Consider the following 7301-nt stretch of genomic DNA (forward strand, 5'->3'; position numbering starts at 1 on the left):
TATCCTTAGGCCAGAAATGCCACAGAGCATAGTTGAAGGTTACAATACACATGCACCCCACAGCCAAAATAAGACAATCTTGAGATGCTCCTAGAAGGGCAGAGTCTAGGCGGGCCCAGGTTAGCACCCTCTGCAGCCATTTAGAAGAGATACCCATTCATTCTACACCTCTATCTGAAGTCAAATTGGAAGCTAGAGGTCAGTGAGGCATCTCAGGAGGTCTCCATGGCAACAGTTCCAACATAGAAGAACCCAGAGGGTTTTGGACAATCACATTGCAGAGGAAAAGAAAACAGAGATGCTGGCACGGAAGTTAAGCTCCCCCCCACCCTCGCTTCAGCGGTCTGGAGGAGGGGCAGGAAGGTGGGTGGGGTGACAGTGCCGTTGGGTGGACACCCAGGCCCTGTGATGTGTGCCCACATTTACCACTGCTCTCTTCCTTCCCCTGCCTGGTATTAATCACCGTCACCTCTTACTGGGTCACGCCTCTCCACACATCTGTTTTTTTCTGCCCTCACCCCAGCTGTTCATACACAGTACCCAGAGAGCACCATCTCAGAGTCAGGCCATGCCCCTCCTCTGCTCCAAACCCTCCAAGACTCCCTTCTCAAAGTCAAGGTCCTTACAACGGTGATGGGGCTGCTGCAATCGGCCTGAGTGGCCTCTCTGCCCCCTACCCCTGCCACCTCTCCCGTGCTGCTCCAGCCACACCTTCTTCCCTGCAGCTCCTGGACCCCACCAGGCATGCTCCCACCTCACGGCCTTTGCATTGGATGTTCCCACAGCCAGGAATGCTTATCCCCCAGATAAGGACACAGCCAACTCCCTCACCTCCTTCCTGTCTGAGATCAAATCTCACACTTCGGTGCAGCCACCCTGCCCACTGCCCATCCTAGCCCCTTTACCCAGCTGTTCTACTTTGTCCACAGCACACACCAGCCTCCCAATTCTGTATCAGTTACTCATTTACATTTATCTTCTATCTCCCTCTGCTCACAGGTAAGCACAGTGGGAACTCAGCAACATTTGTTGACTGAATGGTGGTTTCCACTTGGGATAATTACAAAATAATTACAGAGACAAATTTGCCTGAGAAGGAAGTGGGAGAAATGGCAAAGTCTGTAATAGTCCATTTGACCCACTGGTTTTCAAACTGCCCCCCAGAGCCCCAGAGCGATGGGCTAGATAAGACACAGGGGGGAACCCTCAATACCCCACCTTCAAATTATAACAGCACATGATTCAGCAATACCACTTCTGGGTATATATGCAAAACAACTGAAAGCTGGGTCTCCAAAAGATATTTGTACACCCATGTTTACAGAATTATTCACAATAGCCAAGAGTTGGAAGCAACCCAAATGCCCATCTACAGACGAATAGATCAACAAAATATGATCCATACATACAGTGGAACGTTATTCAGTCTTAAAAAAGGAAGGAAATAGGCCGGGCGCGGTGGCTCAAGCCTCTAATCCCAGCACTTTGGGAGGCTGAGACGGGCAGATCACGTGGTCAGGAGATCGAGACCATCCTGGCTAACATGGTGAAACCCCATCTCTACTAAAAAATACAAAAAACCAGCCGGGCGTGGTGGCGGGTGCCTGTAGTCCCAGCTACTTGGGAGGCTGAGGCAGGAGAATGGCGTGAACCTGGGAGGCGGAGCTTGCAGTGAGCGGAAATTGCGCCACTGCACTCCAGCCTGGGCGACAGAGCGAGACTCCGTCTCAAAAAAAAAAGGGAAGGAAATTCTGACACATGTTACAACATGAATGATGAATGTACCCTGAGAAGTTATGACATAAGCCAGTCACAAAAAGATAAATGCTGTACAATTCCACCTCTGTGAGGTATGAGTAGTAGTCAAATTCATAGAGAGAGAAAGTAAAATGAATGGTGGTTGCCAGTGGCTGCGGGGAGCAGGAACAGGGGAGGGAGGTGGTTGTTTAAAGAGTGTGGAGTTTCAGATCTGCCAGTTGGAAAGTTCTAGAGATTCGTTGCACAACGATGTGAATACACTTGACATTACTGAATTACACACTTAAAATGTGTGCCCTCTTCCAAAAGCACAGTTTAATAATAAAATCAGCTTAGATTTTCTGGGGCCTACTTCCATGATCCCACTTCAGCTTCCCAACAACTTTATGAAGAAGAGACAATCGTTGTCCCCATTTTACAGATGAGAAAACTAAGACTCACAGAAGATTACAATGAGACAACTCACAGAAATTTTCAATGGTAAATTTCATGGTATGTGTATTTTATCACAATTTTTACATTAAAAAAAAATTAGGGCCAGACACAGTGGCTCACATCTGTAATCCCAGCACTCTGGGAGGCTGAGGTTGGGTGGATCACCTGAGGTCAGGAGTTCAAGACTAGCCTGGACAACATGGTGAAACCCTGTCTCTACTAAAATACAAAATTAGCTGGGCATGGTGGCGGGCACCTGTAGTCCCAGCTACTCAGGAGACTGAGGCAGAAGAATTGCTTGAATCTAGGAGGCAGAGGTTGCAGTGAGCCGAGATCGTGCCGTTACATTCCAGCTCTTGAGACAAGAGCAAAACACTGTCTCAAAAAGTAAATAAATAAAAAATAAATTAAAAATTAAAAGTTCAGAAAATAAAAAATTTTTAAAAATTTTAAACATTTAAAAATCACAACAGTAAAAGGTGGACAAATGTTAGCCACGTGTCACCTCTTTCCACACATCATCTTATTTTCTCTCAACAATCCTACAAGGTGGGTGCTATTATCATCCTTCCACAGATGGGGACAGAGAGGCCCTGAGAATTGAAGGTCAAGGTCCCTGGACGAGTCATGTGGTATTTAAACCTGTGCCTGGAACTTAGGCCACAGGCAGCCATCTTCACAATGGTGCTATTCTACCTCTCTTTGGTCTGGTTTACATCCTGGCCGGAGATTTCCAACACAATTTGAAAACCAGCAAATTGGATGAATCTGACGAGCTCTCATCAATCCACAGGCTCACATCCCACTTCTGAGCCCCAAGCACCTGTGGACGGGCCTAACCTGCCTTTCCCGCTTTGTTTTCTTTCACTCCCTGCTTGCAGCTCATCCTCAGCTAAACTGCACTCCCCTGCTTCCAGTTAACGCTGGGATACCACCTCAGGCCTCAGCTCAGGCTGTTCTCTCCCATCTGGGTCCCCCTGTCCAAATAGTGTCCTTTTCCAAAAGCACAGTTTAATAATAAAATCAGCATAGATTTTCTGGGGCCTACTTCCATGATCCCACTTCAGCTTCCTAACAACCTTATTAAGAAGAGACAATCGCTGTCCCCGTTTTATAGATGAGAAAACCGAGACTCACAGAAGCGGAAGTCACACAGCTAGCAAGACCTAGGATGCTCCTTCCAGGCCTGTGTGACCTCAAATCCCAAGTCCTTCTCCACTTTACTAAGTTGGGGGGTCAGGGGTTGCCACGCACTTCCCTGGATTTGTCCAGCGAACGTGGGGTCTGCCACCTCTGAAGCCACAAAGACTTCATCTGGGCCCCTTCATCTCTTCTCGGACATAATGGCCGGTTGCCAATGTGTCTGTCTCCCTGAACAGGAGGGTCCGGGTGAGAGTGGATGAAGCCCAGGGCACCAGGGCTTCCCAATTAATATTTTGGTTATTCATTCCAGTGTAAAACACCCAGCCCCTCCACTCCTGCCTCCAACCCAACCCTTTGTAATTTTTATTTATTTATGTATTTTGAGATGGAGTCTTGCTCTGTCACCAGGCTGGAGTGCAGTGGCTCGGTCTTGGCTCACTGCAAGCTCCACCTCCCGGATTCAAGCGATTCTCCTGCCTCAGCCTCCCAAGTAGCTGGGACTACAGGCCCGCACCCCCACACCCAGCTAATTTTTGTATTTTTAGTAGATCTCGATCTCTGGATCTTGTAATCCGCCCTCCTTGGCCTCCCAAATGCTGAGATTACAGGCGTGAGCCACCGCGCCTGGCCTGTGATTTTCTTTATCAAATTTATCACCACTTGACGATGTATTATAGGTTTATTTACGGTCTATCTCCCTCACTAGAGGAAGCCCAAAAAGGCAGTGGCTTTTGGGCCATGTTCCCAGACATATCCTAGGACAGTATGTGGCAGAGCAGGGGCTCAATCTCTGTGTGCTGAATGAAGCAAGCCACAGCTGAAAAATGACTTCAGCAGATTTTGTTGAAGGACAATATCGTTTTATATAAAGTGAGGTCCCCAATGTGCTCAAGAGGGCCTCCCTATCAGTGGATGTCATTACTGAGGACCCACTAAACAAACTTAGCCCTGGTCCTGGAGGTCACAGGGGTTACAGTTAGGGTGGTGTACAGGGTATAGGCAGGAATTAATCCCAGCAATGAGTGTAAAATACCACCCTGAACTTAACCTCTGACATACCAGGAGAAGTCTTGTGGCCTGAGGCATTTGGAGTACAAGTCTGGGTAGGGCTAAAATGTGAAGAATGAGAAGATGTTACCTGGGAAAAGGGAAGCAGGGGGTAGGAGAGACCTGGAAGAGCAGATGCAAAGGTCCCAAGGAGGAAGGGGTGGCATGCCTGGGCACAGAGGGCTGTTGATAAGTGTCTGAGATGCGGCTGGAGGTGTAAGCTGGGAGACAGGGGTGCACAGCCTTCCAGTTCGTGTAAAAGGTTTTTGCTCTTTTCCCTAAGAAAATGGGAAGCCAAGGCCAGGCGCGGTGGCTCATGCCTGCAATCCCAGTACTTTGGGAGGCTGAGGTGGGTGGATCACAAGGTCAGGAGTTCAAAACCAGCCTGTCCAATATGGCGAAACCCCATCTCTACTAAATTACAAAAATCAGCCGGGCATGGTGGTGGGTGCCTGTAGTCCCAGCTACTTGGAAGCCTGAGGCAGGGGAATCGCTTGAACCCGGGAGGCAGAGGTTGCAGTTAGCCGAAATCGCATCAGTGCACTGCAGCCTGGGTGACAGAGTGAGACTCTGTCTCAAAAAAAAAAGAAGAAGAAAAAAGGAAAGAAGAAAGAAGGAAAGAAGGAAAGAAAGGAAAAAACGGAAAGAGAGAAAGAAAATGGGAATCCAGAGTGGGGTTTTAGGCAGAGGCAGAGGGTGGTACGATGATATCAGGGCAGCTTGAAGCGGAGGTCGGCCAAACGGAAAGTGGATTGGATTTCACTCTCACCCCTTCTGCCTGCTGTCACACGTTCCAGAGAGCCAGTTCCCCACTCCTCATCAGCAGCCCCGGTTTATAATGTACAACACGGTTTACAAAACACACAGGTCAAAAGAGAACACAATGAGAAACCATCCACTGACATTTCTTAGGTTCCACGTTAGCCAGCCCTGGTGGCTGATCCAGCCTTTGTAGCCCAGTGGTACCAGAGAAGAGAGGGATGATTTGAGCCTTATGAGGAACTCTCCAGACCTCAGCCTTTGTGGGAGCTACACGCTGAGCTATGACAACCTAATCGATCAACTCCTCCTGTCCAACTCCTCCTTGGGCCTTAGGACTAAAAAGGATAAAGTCATGCCTGTAATCCCAGCACTTTGGGAGGCCGAGGCGAGTGAATCACGAGGTCAGGAGATCGAGACCATCCTGGTTAACACAGTGAAACCCCGTCTCTACTAATAATATAAAAAAATTAGCCAGGCGTAGTGGCAGGCACCTGAGGCTGAGGCAGGAGAATGGCAAGAACCTGGGAGGCAGAGCTTACAGTGAGCTGAGATCGTGCCACTGCACTCCAGCCTGGGCGACTGAACAAGACTCCATCTCAAAAAAAAAAAAAAAAAAAGTATAGTCTCCCAAAGTGTCAGACACTGCACTGGGCCTTTTGTGGCTTCAGCTCCTTTAATTTTCACAACAACCTTGGAGATGGGTATATCACAAATGAGTAAACTGAGGCATAAAGAGGTCATTTAGCTTGCCTGATCACTCAGTTACAAAGCTGCAAAGCTAACACGAGCCCATCTCTGTCTGATGCTGCACACGAGGGCTTGAGGCCACTCTAACACCGGTCTCTTCTGCTGTCTTCATGTACTTCACAGTTGGGGAAACGCCAATGGTCTCCCCTGTGCCCAGCCCTCCCTCCCCAGGCTGAAGGGCAGGGCTTTATTCCACCCTCTGGAGTGTACTTCCTGAGGGCAGGGCTCGTTTTGTTCAGTGCTGTATCCTCAGTGCCTAAACAACGCACAAAGTAGGAGCTCAACAAATATTTGAATGAACAACCCAAAGCCATTTGTTGAATGAACAAATGGATGTTCCCAAAGCTTAAAAAGAGTTTCATATTTTCTGCAATGAAATAAACACTGAGTTAGGGGAAAGGGGGTTCATGTGCTGACTCCTACTTCGAGTTAGGTAGTAGTCTGGGATGCTAGCCTGACCCTGCTCGCAATTCCCAGTGCCACCCCAGGGAAGAGCTGGGCTGGTCACCGCAAAGGCATTGTGGAGGCCAACTCTGTGCCAAGCACTGGGTCAGGCTCTCCAGACAGGTAGCCCAGGTTTTTCTCTCTTGCTTCCTAGCTGCGTGGTCTTGGGGAAGTTACTTCACCTCTCTGAGCCTCAGTTTACCCAGTTTTAAAATCCACTCAAAAGTCAGCAGCAGTAATTCTTCCCTCCTGTAACTTCAGGCATGGATGCCAGAAGACATGGCCTCCTTGTAACATGAGGGGCCTGACTTTTCTCCAGAGGCTCCCCAAGCCCCGCTAGAACGCTCTGTTTGAGAGTCTGCAGGGGGCGCGGGGGGCAGGGAGAGACGAGGCGAGAGAGTCCTAGAGGCTTTCCTGACAGGGACGTGGAGGGGCCACGTGGGGCAAGGGAAGCACAGTGACCTCTTGTGACCTTGGGCAAACCCCCTTCCTCTCTGACCTTGACCAGCGTACTCATTTGTCAAGGGAGCAGCTGGGTGACCTCTAAGAACTCGGAGGCCGAGGCCGGAGTCGCCCGAGTGCTCCGCCCAGCCTCAGTTTCCCCCTCTGCCGCCCCACAAGATTTCTAAAAGCACTTCCGGCTCTGAAAACAACCACCAGCAGGCGGCCTGGCTCAGGGCAGGCAGCGCCGGGGAGCGCGCGGCCGCTTCCTGGTGGGTCCAGTGTCCCTGGGGTGGAGGGCAGGGCGCAGGGCAAAGGGCCCCAGGGCTGGGCCGGGCTCAGAGTGCCCCGCCTGGGGCTGGCGGGGAGTGGCCCAGCGGGGTGCGCGCCACCGTGGCCTGGCGGCTCCGGGGCCCCCTTACCTGGAGGCGGCGGCGAAGGCGAAGGCGGAGGCGGCGAAAGCGGCTAGCTGCTCCTCCCGCCCAGCCCCTCCCCTCCCGGCCGCGTCCCGGCCCCGGGCCGGG

General features: G+C 50.5%; 1 protein-coding gene across 4 annotated transcripts in view; it reads right to left on the reverse strand.

Annotated features, from left to right (window-relative positions):
• TMCO4 (transmembrane and coiled-coil domains 4) overlaps positions 1-7301 on the reverse strand; it is a 136713-nt gene extending 129412 nt beyond the window's left edge. For 3 of the 4 annotated variants that reach the window (XM_017852129.1, XM_017852127.1, XM_017852130.1), the window contains exon 1: positions 7200-7301. The gene's annotated coding sequence lies outside the window, so the exon portion shown is untranslated. The remainder of the gene's footprint in view (positions 1-7199) is intronic. The other variant, XM_017852128.1, reaches the window with a different exon arrangement.

Source organism: Rhinopithecus bieti, unplaced genomic scaffold (genome assembly GCF_001698545.2).
Source record: "Rhinopithecus bieti isolate Rb0 unplaced genomic scaffold, ASM169854v2 scaffold_33652, whole genome shotgun sequence".
NCBI lineage: Eukaryota > Metazoa > Chordata > Mammalia > Primates > Cercopithecidae > Rhinopithecus > Rhinopithecus bieti.